General features: G+C 42.7%; 1 protein-coding gene across 2 annotated transcripts in view; it reads left to right on the forward strand.

Moving 5' to 3' along the window:
- The window catches only part of ZNF536 (zinc finger protein 536), a 553,139-nt gene that overhangs the window by 21,596 nt on the left and 506,050 nt on the right, over positions 1–25,493 (forward strand). Inside the window, exon 2 of one of the 2 annotated variants that reach the window (XM_058154982.1) lies at positions 7,453–7,549. The gene's annotated coding sequence lies outside the window, so the exon portion shown is untranslated. Of the gene's footprint in view, positions 1–7,452; positions 7,550–17,694; positions 17,815–25,493 lie in introns of those variants that run through there. The other variant, XM_058154983.1, reaches the window with a different exon arrangement.

A 25,493-nucleotide genomic window follows, 5' to 3' on the forward strand; every position in this document is an offset into this window, starting at 1 on the left:
GTATGGCTTCGTGGGCATGGCTTCGTGGGCATGGCAGGGGAAGGATACTGTAAAATCCCCATTCCCTCCCAACTCCAGGGGAAGGTTACTGCAAAATCCCCATTCCCTCCCAACTCCAGGAGATGGTTACTGCAAAATCCCCATTCCCTCCCCACTCCAGGGGAAGGATATTGCAAAATCTCCATTCCCTTCTCACTCCAGGGGAAGGTTACTGCAAAATCCCCATTTCCTCCCGAACAGCTGGGACTTGGGAGGCAGAGAATAGATGGGGGCCAGTCAGAGGTAGTTTTTACTGGTTCTCTGAACTACTCAAAATTTTCGCTACTGGTTCTCCAGAACTGGTCAGAACCTGCTGAATACCACCTCTGGTTTGCTTCCATTATTCATTAGCAATAGTTTGCTAATGCCCAGGCATAGGCAACCAGAGTCCCTCCAGATGAGTATGAACTGCAACTCCCAGCACCCATTATCATGGGCTATGCTTCCTGGGGAGGTTGAGCAACATCTCAAGAGCCATTGGTTGCTCCCTGATGGATTTACAAGCTCTAAACTGTGGATTGATAAATTCTTAGTTGGGATAACAAATCAGTTAGGACCATAGAACAGCATGAGCACTTTAGAAAGGATATAAACAAAATTCCTGAGAAATGTCTTCCAGGTTACAGTGCTTGGATTCACACAATATAATAAACCAAACCTGAACAAAACTCATTTGGAGTGCACCCCACTGACACTTTGTCTGTTAATATAATTTTGGTCAGAACTTTAGACCAGAGAATTTAAGCCAGTAGCTCAAGTGCAGAAGACACTAAACTTCAGAGGCAAATTGGTGATACAGAGTTTTGGTGTTTAAAGTTTATAATTAGCAAATTTGATTGCCCAGAATTTCAGAGCATAAAGGGAAATGGAGTTATTTCTAAATCAAGCTCAAAATAAAATTGTTCCATGATTGTATAAATTAAACAGCTTCCCAACGTTGGGTGATTCAGACCTTTTTTGAAAATGGCTACAGCCATCTGATTTGTAGTACATTCTGCATTTGGACCAGATCAAACAAAACCATTTCTTTTAATTGGGTATCAGGAGAAAAAGAGGCAGGAGAAGGAAGTAGTGCCAAGAGAGACTATTTGGAGACCCTTCCTCATAAAGACCCCACCATCTTATTAGCACGCATCTAGCAGGATGGAAAATAGGTGGAACAATTTTGTTTTGTTTTTTTTAAAAATGAGTTCCTTTTGAAAATATATGAGGATGCTACCATAGTTGATCTTTCCTATACAAAAATGACCTGCGTTACTAAAAGTAGTTGAGAATTTTTTCCAAAGACCATTTTTGTCTTGGCATATTTTGGGGGATGTTTGACCTTGCAATGTTGAACAGAACTTTGCGAGCCAGTTTGGTTAAGGGAAGAAATGGGGAGACTGTAAGTTCTAATATTGTTTAATATTTAATATTTAAATTAAATATTAAATATTAATTAAATTTAATTAATTTAATTAATTTAATTAAATAATATTTAATATTTAAATTCTAATATTGTTTAGTTATTTCATGCTTATGCTTATATATACTGTGTGACAAAATAAATAAATAAAAAATAAAATAAAAAATAATTCCGCCTTAGGCATGAAAGCTGGCTGGGACAATCACTAGGAGTCACTGAGTTCTAGTTCTGCCTTAGGCATGAAAAACGAATGGGTGACTTTGGGTCAATCACTAGGAAACTATGAGTTCTAGTCCCATCTTATCCATGAAAGCCGGCTAGATGACTTTGAACCAAGCACCAGGAGGCAGCGAGTTCTGGTCCCGTTTAGGCTTAAATAGCAGCTAGGTGACTTTAGGCTAGTCATTCACTCTCAGTCCAGCTCACCTTACAGGGTTATTATTGTGGGGAAAATAGGAGGAGGCAGGTGTGTTGGACCTTGAGTTATTTGTAAAAATAATAAAGACGGGATACAAATAAATAAATACACCAATGTAAGTTTGATTTATTTTCTCTATAACCGGGGTGTGTTGAGACACAATCTATAACCCTTCCAAAACCTTGCTAATTAAAATGTTCCCCAAGATATATTTGAAACAGAATCATTGATAATTGAAATTGAAACACCCCTCCCTCTCCACAAAACCTATTACAAAATAGTATTTTGAGCAATGGCACAATATATGGGATTTAGTTCTCTAATCCATGTTTTCAACTGAACCAGAAGTTCACATTACAGATAATATAACCACTGCATAATAATTAGATGTAAGAAACATCCTTGCTGGATGTCCCAGAGGAGATGGTATAGTCAATTGGCATAGAATTAAATTATTTTGCAAGCTCCTTTGTTTGTCCCCCCCCTCCTCCCCTCCTTTCCCCCCCCTCCCCAAAAAAACAAAACAAAACAAAACCCAGAAGTGTTCCAGATAGAAGACACTCAGGTCTTCTGAGATTTGGGATCAGTGATTTGATTTCTTTAAAAACATTGATTAACTGCATGAAGTCATCGAGGTTTTATATCTAAAATGCATAATATTGGAAAGGGACCAATGGTGTGTACAGAAACATCAAGAAGCCCCCCCACCCCCTTCTTTCAGACACAGCGTAGCTTAATAAATATCTTTAGCCTGAAAGAAAGAAAAAAGGCTTTCAATTTCGTATATGCGCTCTTAGGGGGAAAAAAAAAACAGGAAGCAAAATAATGGATATGAGTAAAATCTGCTTGAGATGACCTCAGCTCTGCTGCCTCTGTCAACATATCCATGGTATCTTTCTGGCAACAATACAGATCTGGTTTGTATGGCCTTTTTTTGTTTTGTTTTGTTTTTTTGGCACATTGAGTTCAAAAAGTCTAGTCTGCAGATCTGGGATGTCCTTGAGTTCTTCTGGCCAAGTAGATATGGCTAGATATGGCTTCACTTAGGTTTTTCTTTTTTTCATAAGCTAAGTTCATTTAGGAGGTATCACCTGCTGATATTTCTCTCTCTACGCAGTTGAAAGGAACTGGTGCATCAGCCTGGGAGTTATGATGGTGATGATGATGTTATCCATTCAGTTGTGTTTGAATGTTGGTGGTTCTGTGGGCCAAGTGGTGGTGTCAGCTTTGAGAGGGCTGGTGTCAGCTTTGAGAGGGCTGGGAATAATACTCAGCAAACTGGGATGGCATCTGGTTAGAGAAATTAGGGGCACGATGGCTCAGTGGTTAAAGATGCTGAGCTTGTCAGCTAGAAAGCTCACATCCCAGGTTCGAGACCTGAATGCTGTGTGACGGGGCGAGCTCCTGTTCCTTGCTCCAGCTCCTGCCCATCTAGCAGTTCAAAAGCATGCAAATGTGAGTAGATAAATAGCTTCTACTTTGGTGGGAAGGTAATAGCATTCCATGCACCTTGGCATATAGCCATGACAGTCACATGACCATGGAAGTGTCTTCAGACAATGCTAAGAAATGGAGATAAGCACTGCCTCTAGAGCAGGGGTCTCCAACCTTGGCAACTTTAAGGGTTGTGGACTTCAACTCCCAGAAAAGCTTTACTGGCTGAGGAATTCTGGGAGTTGAAGTCCACAAGTCTTAAAAGTTGCCAAGGTTGGAGACCCCTGCTCTAGAGTTAGACACAACTGGACAGAGGAAACAAAGTAGAACCTTCACCTTTACCTGGTGAGAGAAAGATATCCTACTTAACGATTGGCTCATTTCTGAACCAAATCTTAAGGGGAAGGACTGAGAAAGTGCTTCTTCTAACAGATACCTTTGAAACAAATTAAGTTTAATTTAGAATATGAAGGTACGTGCAATGACTTTGACTTAATTCTACATGCAATCTTATATATAATTATCTGGTTTTTGGTTCTCTGTAGTCTGTTGCAGAAAATCTAGAAAAGGGCATATACGTGTATTTATCACTATGTGGAAAATTATCTAAACTTTTCTATAGCAAGTAAATTTAATTGGAGGACCAAGATAGCATAGCAATAGACATGCAAACCTGAATGATCTACAGATCTTGATGGTTTGAGTACGTCCTGTTGGAGGCCAATGCATTATCTCAACCTTCTTGAGATGTCCCTGGGTAAGGACATACTTCTTATTTATTTATTTGTTTGCTTGTCAAACATGAAGAAGATAACAAGCATAGGTATGAACATAAACATAAACGAAGAATGTAAATACAAATAAATGGGGACAGAGACGGTAGGCATGCTGGTGCGCTTATGCATGTCCCCTTTACGGACCTCTTAAGAAGGGAGTGAGATCCACGGTAAACAGTTTGAAGTTGAAACTCTGAAGGTTTGAGGCTGTAACAACGGAGTCAGGTAGAGCATTCCAGGCGTTGACCACTTTGTTGCTGAAATCATATTTCCTGCAATCGAGTTAGAAGCGGTTCACCTTGAGTTTGTATCAATTGTTTGCCCGTGTACAATTGTGGTTAAAACTGAAGCAGTCGTTGACAGGCAAGACATTGTAGCAGACAATTTTGTGTACTATGCTTAAATAGGACCGTAGGCGGTGCAATTCCAGATCATCCAAGCCCAAAATTTTAAGCCTGGTGGCATAAGGGATTCTATTGTGAGTAGAGGAGTGGAGTACTCTTCTTGTAAAATACCTCTGAACCCGCTCAATCATGTTAATGTCCGAAATCCAGTGTGGGTTCCAGGTGGACGAGCTGTATTCAAGAATTGGTCTGGCAAAGGTTTTGTATGCCTTACTTAGCAATACAATATTACTGGAAGAAGAAACTTCACAAAATTAGGTTAACAACTCTTAGTGCCTTTTTGGCAATGCTTGTAAGGAAAACAAATTGTGTTGTTGTTGTTGGTAGTGGCTAGGGTTAGGGTGTGGTTGTTGTTGGTGGTAGTGAAGAAGCCAATAAACCACAAGAAAGATGCACTAACAGCATGTAACACCCCGTTTTCTTTATAACTACATGAGTGAAGAATGACGTCTCCTCGAAAAGCTTACTTAGCTACCATATTAAAATAATACTTTATTTTATATTTTGCTTAGACCTGTCTATCTTTTCAGTATATAAGCTTGTTGATATAAAATCATATTAAATTCAAATTCTGGTAAAAGCAAGCGTTTTCATCGTGGTAAGGTAAAGGTAAAGGTTCCCCTCGCACATATGTGCTAATCGTTCCCGACTCTAGGGGGCAGTGCTCATCTCCGTTTCAAAGCCGAAGAGCCAGTGCTGTCCGAAGACGTCTCCGTGGTCATGTGGCCGGCATGACTAAATGCCAAAGGCACACGGAACGCTGTTTCCTTCCCACCAAAGATGATCTCTATTTTGCTACTTGCATTTTTTACCTGCTTTCGAACTGCTAGGTTGGCAGAAGCTGGGACAAGGAACGGGAGCTCACCCCGTTACACGGCACTAGGGATTCAAACTGCTGAACTGCCGACTTTCTGATTGACAAATTCAGCATCTTAGCCACTGAGCCACCTCATCCTTGTTTATCGTGGTAGGGGGAAAAAAAATCTTCCTTGCTTAGTTTGCTTTCTTATTCTTTCAATGACATTTGAGAAAGTTCTTTTCTTTTGGGCCTGTGATAATATCATTATCATAGAGTCATGTTTCTAATTTCTACTTCAAGCTCCTGCATTGTTAATGTTAACTCCTATTGAACCCAACTCACAGAAGGCTAACGTTAATTGGGCTTTGTTTTGTTGTTGTCGTTATTATTAATCTGATTTCTACCCTGCCTTTCAGGATAACTTGATCATCTTTTTGTTTAGATTGCAAGCTCATAGTCAATAATCGTGTTTCTTTTGATCAAGAAACCTAAACTGGAAAAAAAAATGTACACTTTTAACTTATATTATTCTATGAAACATGACAACCTGATGGGGCTGTTTAACCTGGGTTCAGGTGTTCTGGACATAAAAACACACACACACTCTTATGTAATAGAGCTTCGTTAATATTAGTCATTAAAAATTATAATGACATTCAGCTATTTCCAAGATAGACAGATATAATTTTCGACCTGCAGTCTTATTTTAAGAATATTCCTTTTCCTCAGGAGGTTTGTGTTTTGGCTACAGGATTTCACTGAGTTAAAAATAATTCTAGTATTTTACTGCATAATTTAAATGTAGATGGTATGGATCAAAAACTTATGTTAATCCCCATATTCTTTAATTCTTTTTTAAGGTAATGACTTTAGCATCTGAAAGTGATGAATGCGCATCACCCAGCTACTTATAAATGAAAAGCCATATTTATCTTTTGTGCGATCCCCATACTGTCCACTTTTCCTGGAATACATCTTTCAAAAACAAAAATGAAGAAGCTTATTAATAATATTATGAACTAGAAAGGAAAAAGCATTCTAGGGTGATACTAATCTCTTACATTTGGAAATAAGTTTTGTTTTAAGGCAAGGTTGGGCTTTAGTTAACATGGCACTATTTAAGTATATTTTTTTTTACCATTTACTATCAAATCTTTATAAAAACTACTGAATTTAAATAGTACATATTAATAGTATCTATGTCATCCATCTATGTTTGCTTTTGTTTATTATAATGCTGTAGAAATACTATCTTCAGTTTTTACTTCCTTTTATTGATAATTTGGATGTCATTTTCCTTATACCACCACATGGAAATTAAATGTGAGTTACTAGAGACCAAATTTCTTTAGTTTTTAAGAATCTGAAAACTTTAAATGCCTGTATACCAATGTAAGAAAAAAAGGAGAATCAATGAGCGAGTAAAAACTGGTTGGATGGAGAGAGAGAGAGAGAAAGAGCGAGGGAGAGAGATATGGATGATGGAGAGAGCGAGGGAGAGAGAGATGGATGAATCGATGGATAAAGCTAGTTAACTAGTGGGTGAGCATGAGAGAGAGAAATGGATGGAGATAGATAGATGATAGGTAGATGATAGATAGATAGATAGATAGATAGATAGATAGATAGATAGATAGATAGATAGATATGGGGAGAGAGGGAGAGAGAGGGGGGGAGAGAGAGAGGGAGGGAGAGGGAGAGAGAAAGAGAGAAGCCTTTGCTAGTCTTATCTTCTGGTAGCTAACTGGATAAGTCCCTGCCAACTTCCTGGCACTTTTTCCAGAAGTGCTCTGCTAATGCCTAACCCTAACCCTAGGACTGAAAAGGGAGGGAGGGCTGTCCCAGAGTCACCAGGGTTAGAACCAGGGGTGAAATCCAGCAGGTTCTGGAGAACCGGTAGTGGAAATTTTGAGTAGTTCAGAGAACCGGCAAATACCACTGGCTGGCCCCAGAGTGGGGTGGGAATGGAGATTTTGCAATATCCTTCCCCTGCCACGCCCACCAAGCCACGCCCGCAGAACCGGTAGGGAAATTTTTTTTGAATTTCACCCCTGGTTAGAACTCTAATCTCTAGCCTAGTTCCTTTAATAACTACATCAAAATGGCTCTCTCTCCGTGTAGGTAAGATTTGCAGAAATAATTAATTGAAATATCTTTCCCTTGATGACTGTCTCCAGCATAGGACCTGGGAGCAGCAGTGTGAGAGGAGAGTTGTTTTCATCTTCAGTTGTGCCCACCGGATGCAGCCTAGCAAGCGACAAAGAAAAGATCAAGGTAGGTGTCTTCTCTTTATTTTCTTTGTTTTTCTGTTTGTGGCTTCCTGGATGCATCTGATGGGATGCATCTAGAAGGGATGGTAAGACACGCCTGGAAACGTGGGCTGGTATTGTATTTCTTCAACGTATCCTAGTAAATCTTCAGAGAATTCTTCTACATCTTGCTCTTTTCTGAATGTCAACCCGTTAGACTCTTCAGTGTTTTCTGTTTTCATATCTTGAGTTTTTCAAATTTTCATTTATTTTTATTTAGCATATGGCGTCTAGAAGAGGTCATGTGGCCACTGATACATAACATTATAAAACACATTACATGTACACACACAAATCAATAGAGGAGATAAAACATTAAATTAGGATAAAGCCATGATAAAATCACCATATGTTGCATCGAGTCGCAATAGGAGAGATATTACAGCTCAGTATCTAAGGAAGCCAACCATCTCACTGCTTCTTGCGATCATGATTGTGATGTGTATTTTAAATGCGATGAGCTTTATTTTGCAACATAAGAAGATGGTTCTGTATTTTAAGTACACATTAATTATTTTTAGAATGTTTAGCTTTTGTTAGTTACAAGCTTTTGTTCGTTACAGGGGTCTCCAAAATTGGCAACTTTAAGATTTGTGGACTTTCCTCAGCCAGCTTTGCTGTCTGAGGAATTCTGGGAGTTGAAGTCCACAAGTCTTAAAGTTTGGAGACTTCTGCCTTAGGACATTGATCACAGAAGCTTATTGCACTTCACCGAGTCTTTATTTTTATGTGATAGTTTTTAATTAAATAGTATCCTTCTTGGACCGTTTCCTCTGTCTCAGAAAGACATAGATTACCTTGGCAATATTTTAAAAGGTAGTGAATGATTAAACAAATATTATTGAGATAAACTGAAAAGAATGCATTCCTTTGTCCAAGGTCTTTCTCTCCCAAAGTTATGTTTTTGAGTGATGGGCATTCTGAATTGTAGCACTTAGCAGCCATACTTCCAGTTACAGCTACCAATGAGTTTGGGTCTCCTCGTCTGTTCATTCATGTTTTGGGAATGGTTTTTTGCTTTCAGGTGGTTGCTTCCAGAGGTACAAACCAGTGATGGAATTCAAATTTTTTTACTACTGGTTCTGTGGGTGTGGCTTGGTGGGCGTGGCAGGGAAAGGATACTGCAAAATCTCCATTCCCACACCACTCTGAGGCAAGCCAGGGACGGTATTTGCCGGTTCTCTGAACTACTCACAATTTCTGCTACCGGTTCTCCAGAACCTGTTAGAACCTGCTGGATTTCACCCCTAGTTCTAACCCTGGTGACTCTGGGACAGCCCCCACTCTTTTGGTCCTACTGGTTCTCCAGAACCTGTCAGAACCTGATGAATAGCATCCCTGGTACAAACTCTCTCTACCTTCTTTTCAAGGAATAATCTCATCAACTCAAGATTTTGAAAAATTACTTAGATACTTGACTTCTGATGCAGCATTAGCAGAATAAGCAGAGGTCTTCATCAAAGTCATTGATGGACACTAAAGTCACAGTAGAAACAGTTTTAGCAAGTCCAAATTTTTTTCTGAATAGACATGGTCTCGTGATCTCTTATTTGCATCTGAGTGATATATGTTTTTTCTCCTCTAATGTTCTACCTCTTCTTTTTCTGCAGACCATATTTTTCGTTTTGCATGTTCTGCTCTCCATATGTAGAGTGTTTCATGTATGGCAGCTTCACACATGGAGACTTTAAAGTTGATTGGTGAATCATCTACTTTAATTTCAGTGGAGCACTCCTCTCTATTTCAAGTAAGCCAAGAATGAATTTAGGTTAAACAAAAGCAAGTTATTCTCTTGACAACCTAAGTTTAATCGGATTCACTTTAATTTCTATGCCTTGAATATAAATACTTTGTTTTCATGGCTCCTTTATCCAATAGAAGCTATTTACCTGAGCAGAGTTGCTAAGATTTAGGCGAGAGAAAATATTTTTCTTTTCTCTCGAAAAATGCGTTCTTTCCTTGAGAACATCTGCTTTTCTGCCCTCTATGGGCTTCCACTTTATAAGAGAGAAAAAGAAAGCAAACCACAGACATATTTTCAGAGTGGAAAAAGTGGTCCTGTATCTCCACAAGTATTTCACCTCTGCAGATTGTGAGTTTGGATTTTGAGGAAAAAGAGAACCGTGCTCCGAAAGTTTCACACTCATGTTTGTGTGCTCATTTTTTGGTAATTCCAAAATATGGTTGAAATAGTCAGTCCGGACTAATACAGTCTTCGACTTACGGCCACAATGGAGCCCAAAATTTCTGTTGTTAATTGAGACATTTGTTAAGTGCGTTTTGCCCCATTTTACGACCCTTCTTGCCACAGTTGTTAATTGAATCACCACCGTTGATAAGTTAGTCACACGGTTGCTAAATGAATCTGGCTTCCCTATTAACTTTGCCTGTCAAAAGGTTGCAAAAGGTGATCCCATGACCTTGGGACACAGCAACGGTCGTAAGTATGAACCCCTTGCCAAGCCTCTGAGTTTTGATCACATGATCGATCATAGAGATGCTACAAAGGTTGTTAAGTGTGAAAAAATGTCCATAAGTCACTTTTTTCCAGTGCTGTCACAAGTTTGAACAGTCTGTAAGAGAACTGTTGTAAGTTGAGCACTACTTGTACTTATCTATGCTTCTTAAATGATATCCATGTGAGTCCATTTCTTGACACACCTCCGGCCTGTTGTTTTGTCTTTTCCATGAGGCAGTGGCTAAACTAGCCACTCCTGTGTTAAGAACTAAGAGGCTAGTTAGAATTTTTTTTCTAGTATTTGATTTAGGGTTAGTGAAAAGGGTCCCCCCCCTCCCCAATGTCTATTTTATATGAATCTGTTGTCAAGGACTCAGGAACCACATCAAATTAGATAGGAACCTCCTCCTCCTCTTCTCTTCCTCCTGCATGGTAGAAAGTTTAGTCCTCCTTTAGTCAAATTCTCCACAGCTTTTCTAAATATGATTAGAGGTCAGTAAATCCGTAATGAAAGCTAGTTTGGTGTTGTGGTTAAAGGCAATGAACCAGTGGTGGAATTCAATTTTTTTAACTACCGGTTCTGTGGGCATGGCTTGGTGGGAGTGGTGTTGCTTGGTGGGTGTGGCAGGGGAAGGATACTGCAAAATCCCCATTCCCTCCTCACTCCAGTGGGAAGGATACTGCAAAATCCCCATTCCCACTCCACTCTGGGGCCAGCCAAAGATGGTATTTGCCGGTTCTCCAAAGTACTCAAAATTTCTACAACCGGTTCTCCAGAACCTGTCAGAACCTGCTGAATAGCAACCCTGCACTGAACTAGAACCAAGAGATTAAACGTTCTAGTCCTGCCCTTGTCATAAAGCCAGCAGGTGATTTTTGGGCCAGTCCTTCTCTCTCAGCTGTAGGAAGAAGGCACTGACTGGTAAAGACACCTCTGAAAATGTTGCCAGAATTAATCTACAGGGACTTGTCCAAGCAGGAATCACGGACTAACTTGAAGGCACCGAAAGCATGCAAACAAACAAACCACAGCAGTCATAGCATGCATTTTCTAAATGTTTGCCTTTACCAGACATCTTCACATTACACATTACTTCCACATTACTTTAGGTTTCTCTTTTTATGGAATACCTCTTGAGCTTATGAAACAACCCTTTTTGAACTTTGAACCAAATGCACTTGTTACAGGCATTCTAACTGTGGCTCAGGAAGAGTGACTATGTAAAAGTCATTACTCCAAAGCCTTATCAGACTGTAGCAAAATAAGGAAACGCACACCGGCAGTGAATTGAAAGGGGAATCTACCCCAAGATAAACTTAATCTAGATCATTCTGGAGGTGCTTACGTCTTAAGACAGCTGTATGCGGTGGCTTAGTGGATAAGAGACGCTGAGCTTGTCGATTGAAAGGTCGGCAGTCCGGCGGTTCGAATCTCTAGTACCGCGTAATGGGGTGAGCTCCCGTTCCTTGTCCCAGCTTCTGCTAACCTAGCAGTTCGAAAGCACGTAAAAAATGCAAGTAGAAAAATAGGGAGCACCTTTGGTGGGAAGGTAACAGCGTTCCGTGAGCCTTTGGCATTGAGTCATGCCAGCCACATGACCACGGAGACATCTTCGGACATCGCTGGCTCTTCGGCTTTGAAACGGGGATGAGCACCGCCCCTTAGAGTCAGGAACGACTAGCACATATGTGCGAGGGGGAACCTTTACCTTTACTTTATGCCCTTCCGTATGTCCGAAGGAAGCACAGCATGTACCAATATCCACAGGCATTTTACGACCTTGCTTGGTAGACTTGTTAAGTGAATCACTGCATGTTCTTAAGTTAGTAGCACAGTTGTTAAGTGACTCTGGCTTCCCTTTTGACTTGGCTTGTCAGGAGGTCACAAAAGGTGTTCACATGATCCGAGGACATCATAAATAGGAGTCAGTTGCCAAGCGTCTGAATTTTGGTCCTCTTATTATGGGGATGCTGCAATGGTCATGAGTAGTCCTAAAGTCACTTGTTTTTCAGCGCCATCATATCTTTGAACCATCATTAAAAGAGTGGTTGTAGATCAAGGACTATCTGTACATAGGCCAGATGAACACTATATCTTCTAACTTTTAATTATTTTTTTAAATGCTTCATAAGTTCATTCATAATTCCAAACAGCTCCTAAGAGCCCCATGACGATGATGTATTATTATTATTTTTAGAAAAAGCATATCGCGCTTTAAACGCAGCCATGAATCAAGGCCACGAAGGGTTAAAAGACAAGATCCATTTTCACCATTATCTTGTTTTCTAAAAATGCCTTTTTCAAAGTCCGTATGGTGACTTCCTTTCGACCTGCTTTCCCATCCTCATCTCTTTGTCAGGCCTGTCACTTACAAAGAATCACTTGACTTACAATAACAAATTCAAAAGACGAAGAGAATATAATCAGTTGATCCATGAAGAACTGGGATAAAGACACCCCATCCACTGCTTTAGTTATCATTCCCGTAGTGATAGTGATATTATTGATGTGGCTGCTATGTTAATTTCTACAGAGGGTGGGGAAAAAGAGAGAATATTTGGAATGTTTATAAAGAGGATTTCAGAGATATTAAATCTCAAAAGTGCAGAATCAATTCCCACATTCTGGAAACAGGTAACAAATTTTCTCCACTCGCGTTGCTACCCATTTTTATGGTGAGCTTTTAAGAACAGTTCAGAAACTTTAGGAAAGAAGTACCAAGTTTTTCTCCCCCTTCCCCTCTTGGGGAAGGGAGAAGAGGGGTAGGCAAAGAAGCTTTAGGAAGAGAAAAATAAGGAAAATTGGAAAGGTTGATTAAATGCTTAAGTTAAAAACTCCAGTGCTCGTATTATCAACAAGTTGCCGCTGGTTTTCCAGGGATTTTGACCAGGTGTCTAAACTTTTCTTCTCTAGTACTTATCTGCCTTTATTCCAGATGATTTCTCCTTGTGTGATGTTTCTGCCCTCCCCCTCCTTTTTTTTTAAATCATGTAAACTGATTTAAAATGTATGCCCGTCATCTTCAGGGATCTCATTTCAGTGGAGATAGAACTTGTGTTACTTGGAATCGATGCTTTAAGTGTCCCTGTGGCTCGGCATTTTGAATAATCAGTCTGCTTCCATCTCTTTTTAACCAAGCCCATCACACACACACACACACACACAATCTCTCTCTCCCTATTTGTCAGCTTTTTTGGATCTTGATTCTGTCTCCTTCTTTCTCCTCCTCTTCCACTTCTTCTTCTTCTTCCTCCCTTTTCCATTAACGTGCCTCAGCATCCCCAAACGAGCTTGCTTTCTCTTTAGAACGCATTGAACTATCATTGTTTATTATAACAAACATTCTCTGCAGCCCCCCCTCCTTTCCAATAATTACTCCACCTTCATTATATAACCCCATCACAAAGAGGCTGTTGAAGGCCCCTGCTTTTGTCACAGATGGGACGTGGAAACCACAACTACAGCGTTCATTCGCGCGCGCACCCCTCCCTTCCGCTCCTTTTCATTTATTAGCCACATCTAACCTATTCCTCAATTATTTCTCCCCCCCTTTTTTTTTTTTTTGCTTGATTGCACCTTCCACCCAGCCTTGCAAGACAAACCCGACCTTTTCAAGTTGCTTTCCTTTTTTTAAAAAAAAAAAGAGGAAAAAGTTATTGGTAATAAAGTACGGTGGATTTGGGGGAGCCCAAAAATAAAACAAAAAAAATATCTAAGGTTTTGAATCTATATTTCCTGATTATTTAAGACCTATAAGGCAAAGAAGCTCCATGGCTTCTCTCTCTCTCTCTCTCCCCCCCCTTCCTTCCCCGCCTGTCCTTTCTTTCGTTCCTTTTTTTTTTCCCCTGGAAGTTTAATTACCGTATGCTAATTTCCTTGCCTACTACGTGATTAATTAAAATCATATTTTCATAATCATTTGGCAGTAGTATTGTCTTCCTACCATCGTGATCTTCCCTCTCTCTCCCTCTCCCTCCCTCTCTCCTTCTCCCCTTCCCCTAAATAGTGTATGTAAATAAAGTCAGCCTTAATGGAAAGCATCAAAATGCAACGCCGAAGACCTTTCTGTATTTGCGTGCGTGCGATTGGCAACATAACTGCTTATTTACATTAAATACGCCACAAGGTTACAGTGCGGATCAACGTCACTTTATCGTTGATTACTTCTCTTAAGCGCCCGGCTTTTGGGTGTGTGGGGGGGTTTGTTGCTGCGTGCGATCCTGCGGGCCGCTCGTGCTTCCCTCCGGAGTTTTTGCAAAGAATCGGACTTGAAATAGTTTGCAAGAGCAGGTAAGAAGCCGGGCTGAAATAGTCGTGAGTGCGTGTGTGTATATTATGTGTGTGCATTTCTTTCGGTGTGTCCCTTTTCCTCCTTGCTCGCTTCCCGTCCTCCCCCCCACCCCCGCTTTTCGTTTCTCTCTCTCTCACCCCCCTCCCCTTCTCCTTAAATAGAGAGAGAGAGCCTTCGGGTTTGTTTAGGGAAAAATGACAGGGAGGAAGGTTGGTGTAAGCTAGGATCCGAAGCAGTAGCGGCGGTGGCAGCGGCGGCAGCAGCAGCGGCGGCGGCGGCGGGCGGCTTGGGGTGGTGGTGGCGCGGGGAGGGGGGGTAGATCTTGGAGGAATTGCTGGGTTGGAATAAGTGTGTTTACACGGGGCTCAAGGTCATGCCCAAAACGGCTCGGTGTTAAACGCTTCCTCCCTCTCTCCTACCTGCCTAACCTGAGTTCCTTAGGCAGGGAGGGGAGAATGGGAAGAGGAGCGGGGTGGGGGGTTGGGGGGGGCGGGGGGAAGGCGGCGAGCAGGCGGCGAAAATGGACGATCGCAGCCGGTTCTTTGTAGATTATTATATCAAGGGTTCGGCATTTGGCTCATCAAAGCTAAATGCCGCAAGACCTCTCCGGTTGCCGCGAATTGCGCCAAGATGACAATGGATGGAGCTTGTGTCTCTGTATATATGTGTGTGTGTGTCTGTTTGTTTCTCTCTCTCTTTTTTTTAAAACGGTACAATGCATTTTTTACCTACCCGAGCGGGAGCCGCGAATGCCTTGCCAGGTTGCCTGATCGCTATCAAGGAAAAAAACAACAAGGGGGGGGGGCGAGAAAGCGAAGGGCTCCAGATCTCTTTGGTCCTCGGGACGGGCTCCCCAGATCGAAGGGAGCCAGGCCGGGGGTAGATCTGGGAGAGTTCCCCTTGGCCACTTTTTCTCTCTCTCTCTCTTCTTCTCTCTCTCCCCCCCCCACGCCATCCCTCCTCCGTTTCCAGCCCCAGCAAATGATCAAGTCAATCATGTGGGAGATATGCCTCATTATTCATTGAACACAATCTTTTGCAACGCTTCGCTTTACGTGCCGGACTTTTCTGGGGGCTTTTTGCATTAAAACAAACGGGAAGGTAAGGAAAGACAAAAGGGACGGCGAAGGGTCCTCCGCCCCTTCCCCCCCAGATATTTATTCCTTTTGGAAGAAAAACAAGAGAAAGAGAGAAGAGGAGGGATCTCAGAGTTATGATGGGGAGAATTATTTTTAAGTAGGGGTGCGCATCCCCCCCGCCCCGCGTTATCAAAGTCAGCTAGGAGTAATTGTCTCCCCCCTCCTCTTTTTTTTTTTTTTTTTGCATCCTCGCAACGGGGCCTGCGTGATTAAAAAATACAGTATAATTAAATATCCATAGCAGTGACGTTTGCGAGTCGAGTCTGTCAAGGGAGAGAGAGAGAGAGAGGAAGAAGAAAAAAAAAAAAAGCGGAGCCAGAATGAAGGCAGCGAAGGAGCCATGGCAGGGCGCTGTAGAACTTAGCCTAGAGGCCGGCACCGGCGCCTTCCCTCCGTCCCTTTTCAAAATCCGTTACTTTCCAGGGATTCGGGGAAGGGCAGGAAGTAGAGGAGGGAGGGAGGGAGAGGGGAGCAGGAGAAAAGGCAGAACTTGAGCCGGCTTTTTCACCAAGCGGGGAAGATTTAGGAAGAATTCACATCGCGCTTCTCCCTCCCTCCCTCTCCCTCTCTCTCTCTCTCTCTGCCCAGCCTCGCGCTTAAAGTTGGCCAGAAACTTTAGGGTCGGGAGAGGAGACGAAGGGGTTCCCTTCTTAATCTTAAATCAAAGCCTCGCTGCGGGGAGGCAAAGTTTTGCAAAAGTGAACTCCTTCCTCGCCCGCTTGGGCGAAGAGAGGTGGGGGGGCTCGGTTTTTTTTAACAGGAGAGGGTTGAGAGAGGCTCGAGCCGGGATGGGAAGGTCCAGCGGCGGGAGAAGCCCCCTTCCGCGGTTCCCCGCGAGATCGCCGCCACCCGGAGGGTCCCCCCCAGTGCCTCCCACGCCCCTTCCCTCGAGCTGAGCGTGTCTCAAAACTTCTGCCGCGCTCTCGGGGCAGTTTTAAACCAACCATGTCGGGTCGGGCGGGCTCCGTCTAATCCCGGCCCCCGCTTCTTCCTCCTGCCAGACGCGCGCCCGGGCTACAGGCTTCGGATTCAGCGCCCTGCATTCACACACAGGCCGGCGCGGGGCGGGGCAGAGCGAACCCTGGGGCGGGGGGGGCGGGAGGGGAGACACAGAGAATGCGCTTTGCACTTGTCTTTCAGAGCGGTTGAAAAGCTTTCTAGCAAAACTAGGAAGGCGGAGGAGGGGGAAAGAAGAGGAGGAGGAGAGTGCCCGAGGTTTCCCCCCTTCCTCCAACACCCCCCTCCCACCCCGACATGGAAAGCAGGCACCTGCCAGACAGACTGCCCGGGCAGGGGAAAGGCGCGATTTCAAGTAACAGGTTAATAGAGGAAAAACTTGGCTTTCTGGGGAGGAAACGAAGCAAAAACAAACCCGCGCGCTCGGGCTGGCGGCGGCGGGCGGGCTGGGGGTTGGGATGGGGGGGTCGCGCTCAGGCGGATTGGTTGCTGCAAATAAATTAAGTTGAAGCAGCGCTGTCTTCCAACTGGGTGGTGGGAGAAGTTTGATTTCGAAGTGTTGGGAGCCTGGGGAGGGGGCAAACGGAAGAGCGAGAGAGAGCGAGCGAGCGAGCGAGAGAGTTTTCTCCAGTGGGGGGCAAATTTAGTGGATCTATCACCTCCTCCAGCCTGGAATTTTAACTAATTTTAATTTTAACCTGAAGATCTGAAAATATCCCTAAAAATCATAAATCATGCTATATATATCATACACATACACGCACATACACACACACATGTATATGTATATGTATATATATATATAGACACACACATATGTATATGTATATATATATATAGACACACACATATATAGACACACACACACACCAACCCTAAAAAGTTATTTAAGACGGACGAACTCACACCCTTTCTAAGTCTGTGCCTGTATGTGTACATAGATTGGTAGAGAGACACACGCACAATTACACATCCAGAGGCGCCGAGAATGCTTTGATGGTTAAAGTAGGAAAAATTCCAGCTCTTAACTTCCAGGCCATCTGTTGCCTCGACTTCGTAACGTGGAACGAAAGAGAAAGAAGGGGACTTGGAAGCGGGCAACTTTTACGCGGTGGAGAAATAGATTGCCGATCTGTGGGTGCGCGCCGGTCTCCGGGACTCTTTGCATTAAGGCAGAGAGAGAGAGAGAGAGAGAGAGAGAGAGAGAGAGAGAGAGAGAGAGAGGAAAGAAAGAAAGAAAGAAAGAAAGAAAGAAAGAGAGTTCAAAACAGAAGAAAAGAAAGCGAAACGGATTATCCGAGATCTGAATTAAGCTGCGGGGAAGGGAAGGGGGGCGAGTACGACGGCGGCATACCATCAATTCCACGGGAGATGGAATACGTGGGTAGGTCCTCCCTCGGAAGCCCCGGGAAGGAGTGGGAGACTCGTTATTTATCCATTTAATTTACTTATGTTTTAAAAATCTACAGGGGGTCTCGGCGGGGTCCTTTAGGGTGCCCGCAGGGGGGTGTCATTGTTGTGAACCTCCCTTTCTCTTTGTGAAGCGGAGCTTGTTGTGTCTACAACGGTGTCTAGGTGGAGAGGGGGGTTTGTCAAGCGCTTCGTTTTCACTTTAGCTGCTGCCCAGGAGAGCTGCTGTAGCGGCGGCGTCGAGGAGGGGAAGAGAGGGGAGAGAAGGGGAGGGGGCCAGGCCGGAGACGAGAAGGAGGCGAAGTTTGCCCGCCGCTTCCGAGATGCGCGCCCCGAAGACAATGAGGCTCAGCTTAAGAGAAAGGAGCGCGCCGGAGCCAGGGACACCCCGCGCGTCTCTCTCTCTCTCACCGGCCGGACCGGGTCTCTACTTCCCAAGAGCGCTCTTTGGAACCACCACCCCCCACCCTTTCTAGTTGCCCCCCCCCCCCCGTCTCCCTTCTGTGCAGTTTAAAATAATTCCAACAGGGGCGGTCTGTGCTGAGCTGAGCGGATTCCTCCAAGTCTTTTCTCGCTTCAGTCGTGCGTTAGTGGGAAAAGGACCAGGTCTCTCTCTCCCTCTCTCCCTCTCTCCGTCCCTCTCTTTCCGCTTGTCTAGGCGTCTTGGGCACCGCTTCTTTTAAGTGTCCCCGTGAAGTTGAGCAGCCCCTTCTGCGCTCCGTTCGGGCTGTCTAGAGCGGGGCGTCCTTGCCTCTCAACCTTCCTCCCGCCTGAAAAAGTTCTCCAAAAGGATGGGCGCGCAACGCCTCTCCGCATCAGAAGACGCTTTTCTTCTCTAGTTTAATATTAGCCGCGGTATTTTTAACCCACTTCCACCGGATTTGGAGTCTTTATGGAAAGTGGTCCTCTCGCCCCCACCCTCGCGTCGCTGCTCTTCCCTTCTGTTTCCCTCTCTCCCTCTCTCCGTCCCTCTCTTTCCGCTTGTCTAGGCGTCTTGGGCACCGCTTCTTTTAAGTGTCCCCGTGAAGTTGAGCAGCCCCTTCTGCGCTCCGTTCGGGCTGTCTAGAGCGGGGCGTCCTTGCCTCTCAACCTTCCTCCCGCCTGAAAAAGTTCTCCAAAAGGATGGGCGCGCAACGCCTCTCCGCATCAGAAGACGCTTTTCTTCTCTAGTTTAATATTAGCCGCGGTATTTTTAACCCACTTCCACCGGATTTGGAGTCTTTATGGAAAGTGGTCCTCTCGCCCCCACCCTCGCGTCGCTGCTCTTCCCTTCTGTTTCCCCTCTCTCCCCCCTTTCCTTTTTCTCTTTTTCTCCCTCCACCTCTCCAATCTTTACCCATTGTTCAGAGTTTGGAAGAACGTTCCTCAAGTACCAAAGGGAGGGGACCTCCCGTCCTCTCCCCCCACCTCCGCATCTTTTCAACTCCATCCTGATTTGAGGTTGAAATAGTAAACCTGAACAAGGGAGGTTTGGGGGGGGAAAGCAGGGGAGGTGGGGGGCAAAGACTGACCGGTGGTGAATGACACGTACAGCTGTAATTAACTTCAAGATGCTGCACGAAAGCACCAATCCGTACGGGTGACTCGGTTGGCTTCACACATCTGTCCTGTGCAGGGAGCTCTGGATCTCTACTTTTTAAACCGGATCGCCCATTTCCCTGAATGATTCGCTACTGATCCGGGAGCCGAATTGCATAATTTGGATTCTTCCCCTTCCTCCCACGCGCGAAAGAAACTTGCTGGCAAAACCAACCCCAGCTTGACTCTCTAGAGGTCCCTCGAACTCAGCTCCTTCTGTCTTCCGCGATGATTCAGGGGGCAGACCTAATTGAAAAGTAAGTGACCTGCAAAATAATAATAATAATAAAAATGCGTGCCTAGGTTGTGCGAAGGGAAGCGGGGGTGGGGGGGGATGGCATAGCTGCTGTTGGTGTCATTTGGAGGGATCTTAGGCTTCAAGGGAGCGGGGGGGGGGAATGTTTGCTTTTTGCTCTGCTTTTTCTTCGTTCCTTCCTCCATGCAAATTAATTTGGGTCCCCCTCTTACCTGTTGTGAACCTATTGGACCGTTAGGATGTGGGTGTAGAGAGGCTGTGTGCTTAAATCCAGTGGTCGCTGGGGGACATGGGCGCTAGACTCAGCTGCTACTGTGGGGGACGTGGGAGGATATATTTTTTTGGTGTGAAAACCTTGCCCCCTTTCCAATAGTTTATAAAGAACGGTGGGAGCTCCCAGGGCTGCCTGCTTGTCTGCAGAATTGTTATTTGGATTTTAATAGAATATCTAAATTCGGACAAAAAGCCAAAAGAAGAGCATTTTAAGTATTTATGTATTTATATCTATATCTCCAAGGAGTTGGTTTCTAATTGCTTGCCTTTCACCCTCTCCCCCCCCAACTCCCATATTCACAACTAGTCAAGAGTTAAAAATTATTAACCATGGGCATTTACGATCGATGCCTTTGAATTCCTACCCTGTGTCTTCCATCGGGGAGTTGTTTACAAAATGCTGTGATGGAAATGTGATTTTTTAAAAAACCAATCAGCCCCCCCCCCGTTTGAAAAGTAGGGTATTTAAAACTGCCTTTCCACAAGGGTGAGGGGGGGGAATCGGGCGTGCGTGTGTATGTTCATACATCATGCCCGGGATGCAATTGATCCGAAGTGTGAACCCAGCTAGGGTGCAGTTATGTGGGTCTCTGGGCTGAAGGCCGTTTTAGTTATGATGTCATTTTTGATGGTGGAGAGTGAATGTCTCCAGATTCTACCATTAAACGCTTGGCTAGTCTGCTGGTAATGGTAGCACTGACATGTTTGGTCTTTGACAAGCCTGATGCGCCCTAGGAATTAACTTCTTCACTTCCTGGTGAAGGAGAGAGAGCTCTCCAGCTTGCAAATTTGCAACAGCAACTGCACTTCTGTGAACAGCCGTAGCAGCATCATTATCTCGGGGCTTTGATCAAAAGGAATAGCTACCCTAAACCCAGAAAGGTAGTGCTTACTTCTTCTGAACATCTGAAGTTCATGTTAGCCTCTTTGGTGGATAGTTCTTCTTTTCAGTTTGGAGAATTCGAGATATGGGGAATCATTTCTTAAAAATAAAAAACAGGGGAAGCCTAGATGAACATTCTCAGCAAGCATATCATCCAAGCTTTTGTTTTCTTCTTCCGAACGCTGTGTTTGCTTGTTTGTGTGTCTCCTTATAATAATTAATAGGACACGTTTTCCCTACCAACATTTGCAAGTGAAATGCCTCCAGATAATTGGAAATATATATATATTTGCTGCCATCTGATCTATCTCTTTAAGTTAGCTGGTCTGAAATACCTTAATTTAAAAACAACAACAACAACCCAGTTCCTCCATCATTTCAGATATCAGTCAGTGGTTTTCCTCACTGCACACACACACACACACACACACACACACACACACACACACGTGTGTGTGTGTGTGTGTGTGTGTGTGTGTGTGTGTATTTTGGCTATGGCTTCAGGGTTACGGTGTCATTGACTGCTTTAAAATTGCATTCAGTATTTATTTTTATTTACTGCTCTGTTGATACTAAAAACTTCTGCATGTGGGAGCAGATTTATACTTACGTTAGACTTTGCCCGAAATTAGAGTGATGCCTTCAAATTATTTCTACCTAAAAGCAATGATTTGTCAGGAAGTTAGGAAACTGAATTTGTAGAGCAGGCATGGTATGTGTTGAGATATCCTGCAATATTGGGATGTGAGAAAAGTCCTAAAAGTCAGGAGACTTAAGTTCTCAGCACTGTTAGTTTTCTGTGGCTTAGTTGCAACTTGCCCCAAATTGTAAGATGTAATGAAATTTTGCTTTCAGCCTAGGGAAGATACCATAATACCATCTTCTTTATAGGACAGATTGTGTCTTTATTTTGCAGCCGTGCTGTGAGCCAAACTGGTTATATTTTCAAGAAAGTAATATGACAAATGGGATTGTTTACATGCCATGCAAATCTCAAATCACTAGTCTCTTTGTAATGGAACTGGCCCATCAAATCCATCAGAGTTTTAATCAGCTCTTCACTTTTTCTTAACAAACACAAATTTCCCTTAAATGAAAATAAATTTGCCCCCACTCACTCCCTTCCACCCTTCTCTGAGGATTACTTTGGGGTTAATATGTATGTCAAATATCACACAGGTGTCTTTGGATATGATATGAATCTGATATGAAAGGACTGGATTGAATTAACAGGCATTTTATAAAAGGCAAGAACCAAAAGCACACTCAAGTTTAAAGGAGCCTTTCTTAACAAAATGATTTAACCTTATTTGCTAATGTTAAAGTACCTGCTTTGCCAATTCTATGGATTTCTGGATAGAGGTGGCTAAAATTAGACCTTTAATAAAAAACAGAAGGACTGGAAGTACATTTTAAAAATACCTCCATTCCCACTTACAAGTTTCTTGCGTTAACAGTATACTTTTAGAACAGAAAAACTGAAAAAAATCAAACATGTCTTTTTGATTAAAAAATAAAATCCGAGGGGGCTAAATTTGCTACAGTAAATTCCTTCGATAAACTGTATTTGTTGGAGGAAAAAAATGGCCATCAGTTCATAAATAAAATGTTTCTGTAACAATGGGTAACTTCAGGAAGGGAGTAGAGTAATGAAAACTACAAGTCCTTCAGTTTTATGAAAGACTCAGTTGAAACACCAAGATTGAGTGTTTCTGGATACAGGCATGGAAAACAGAACTTATAAAAACCTACAATGCTGGGGAAGAACCACACTTCAGTCATAAGTCCATTTTTTTGATCTGGTGGGGACTTGATAGGCATCTTGGCATGAATTGATGCTATCTGTCCATTTCTTCAATTTCAGTGGGAAAAAATAATACCCCTCAAGATACCGCTAGAGCGATAAGAATAGGTTGAGTTAGCTACAGGATATGAAGCATCTTTTTTTCATCCCCCCTCCCCCCCGTGATTCACATTAAAGCTAATAATGTATCTTTCATTCAGGTGAGAAAAATGTGCTATCATTTCCAAGTTATAGTACTCTTGGTGTCTGAATAGCAAACATCTAAGAGTGGGTTTAACAAAACTGAGGAGTCTAGTAGTCCAAAGCTTTGTCGGATTTTGTAACCAGCTTTTGGGGTGGCTGAATAACCAAATGGATCTCTAGGAAAAGCTTTGAAGAAAGTAATTAGTAAACTACTTATCTTCCCATCTCAGGTTGAAGCTTGCTAAGGAGATTCTTCCACATGCTTGTTTAGAAGCAAGTTTCAAGTCTGTGCAGTGGCGCTGACTTCTAGTTAGGGTGTTTGCAAGATTGCAATTTTACTTTGTTTAAAGTGAGTTTTTAAAAAGTGCTGCATGAAAAATCAGTCTTTTTAGGCCTGTATTTGTTCAAATCAGCTGGGACCAGGATGCATTGTTTGGTCATTATATTGGAACACTTGCCAGCCACATCCAGAAAATGATTCCAGCATATCCCTAATGATTTCAGAATCGGGGTCCTAAACATTTTGTACTCTCCTTGATAATCTGTGGTAGACTTTTAAACTAAGAAAAAATAGCATGCGTTAAAAAGAGATTAACACGATAAACTCTACTTTGTTACCCATTGTAATTTCTGAGAAAAACAACTATCTATCAGTGTTGCAGAAGCAAACATTAATAATGCTTAACCTTAGCATGGCCACAGCTGGGTGACTGAGTAGGTAGGTAACCATGTAAGTGCATCTCTGTTTATTTCAAATCCATCTTTCCTATTTCATGTTTAAGTCAACAGATAAAAAAGATCCACTGGTTCAAGTAAAATTTGGCATTGTCCCCCTCACCTCTAGGGTTTAAGGCAAAATAATCCATGGAAAATATTTTTAGCCGAGTTGCTGAAAATTGAAGGTATCCAAGATCAAGGCGATTTTTGAAAAGCAGACCCCTGCTGTTATTCCTAATTATTCAGAGTGGAAGAGAAAGCTACGTCATGTTGCTGGAATTATAGAGCAAAACCATATTGGATTAGAAACTCAAACTGCCAGATTCTGTCCAAAGAACATGATGCCAATTTTGTTAAAGCTGTGTTTTATATTTTGGTAATATGGCTGTAATCTGGAGAATCACTTCAGGTGTATCCAAGGGGAAGGGAATACATTTTAAAAATAAAATAAAATTGGGCATTCATAGGGGGATTTTATTGCTTTGAACAGAAGGATCATCAAATCATTTTGCAGCTTGTTTTGAAGTTGCAATTTTAGAAGAAGTACTTGGATCTGATGGGACTTGTGTTTAAGGAAGGAATGTTCAGATTTATTATGAGTACCAATAGTTACCGCATGGTTTTCTACTGCCCTGCTTTTAATCAACTATCAATATTTATCTGCTTGTCCATCTGCCTTTCTCTACTGCTTTTATATGAGAATCTCGCTGTCTCAGTGGTTGCTCTCAGATGGAAGAGGAAGCAAACGGGATGTGTTTGTGTGCAAATCATGTCTGAAATGATTTGTACCTAATGTACCTAAAAGAACTCAATACGCTGCAAAGTTCTTAACAACAGAAAATAGTTTAGACAAACTATTGCAAGCAAACATAAACCAGCTAAATTTAAGCAAGTCTAAATACCATTCATTTCAGCAAGATTGAGTTCAGAGCATCCTTGGTTTCCCCCCCAGAAATTAACAGCTCTCCAAAGGGTTTAACTTGGGCACAAATATGTTGGATTCGTAATTTGGTGTAATTATGACATATTTACCATGAAAAGGGCTTTTATTCTACTCAGGAGGCATTTTTTCAATTCTTTTCCCATGTCTAGGTATCTATGGTATGTAGGCTTTTTGGTGCAGTCCTTCAATGAGACAACACAATTGTTTTGATGCTTTGTGGTTCGTTTGATACAATTTTCATGATTTAGTCCATGCCCTCCAAATACTTCTAACTCTCTTGCATTTTGACTGGAAAACTGGGGATGTGATCAAGACTCGGACATGATCACCTTGTATTTTTCAGTAGAAGCTTATAACCTTTGCAAGTCACCACTAGGGAGAAAGATACCAATCAATAATGGGCAAAATCATTCCTAAGCAATATTTTTTTTTCCCTCTTCAATTTTTCAGTCCAGGGATTTCCTAAGTCTTAACTCAGACTCCAACTTTGTGTCGCTTCCGGTACTAGTTACGAAATGAATGATATTTGTGGCAGCTTGCTACTCCTTATAAAAATAATGGGAAAACGGGAAACAGGAGTGCTGCACACAATCCTTACATATCCCTGTTAGCATTAAATACTGGAGGATCCTTTCAGAAGTAACGGATAGAAGCTTATCAAAAGAAGAGAGCCAACCTGGAATTAAAGGGAAATTTCCTGACAGTGAGAACAAATTAACCAGTGGAACAGAAGTTGCCTTCAGAAGTTGTGGGTGCTTCATCACTAAGGCTTTTAAGAAGAGATTGGACAGCCATTTGTCTGAAATGGAATAGGGTCTCCTGCTTGAACAGGGCATTAGAGTAGATGGTCAGGGAAATGATAAAACTGCAGAAAACTTTTTTTCCTCTTTTTTTGGGGGGCAAAAACGTGACTGATATATGAGACCGGCTGGCCTTTTTCCCCCGTCCTGAAAAGTTCTTACATTGATGAATCTACAAGCATGTGCAATGATTAGGCGTCATTTTGATATACGGCA

This window comes from Ahaetulla prasina, chromosome 12 (assembly GCF_028640845.1).
Source record: "Ahaetulla prasina isolate Xishuangbanna chromosome 12, ASM2864084v1, whole genome shotgun sequence".
Classification (NCBI taxonomy): Eukaryota; Metazoa; Chordata; class Lepidosauria; order Squamata; family Colubridae; genus Ahaetulla; species Ahaetulla prasina.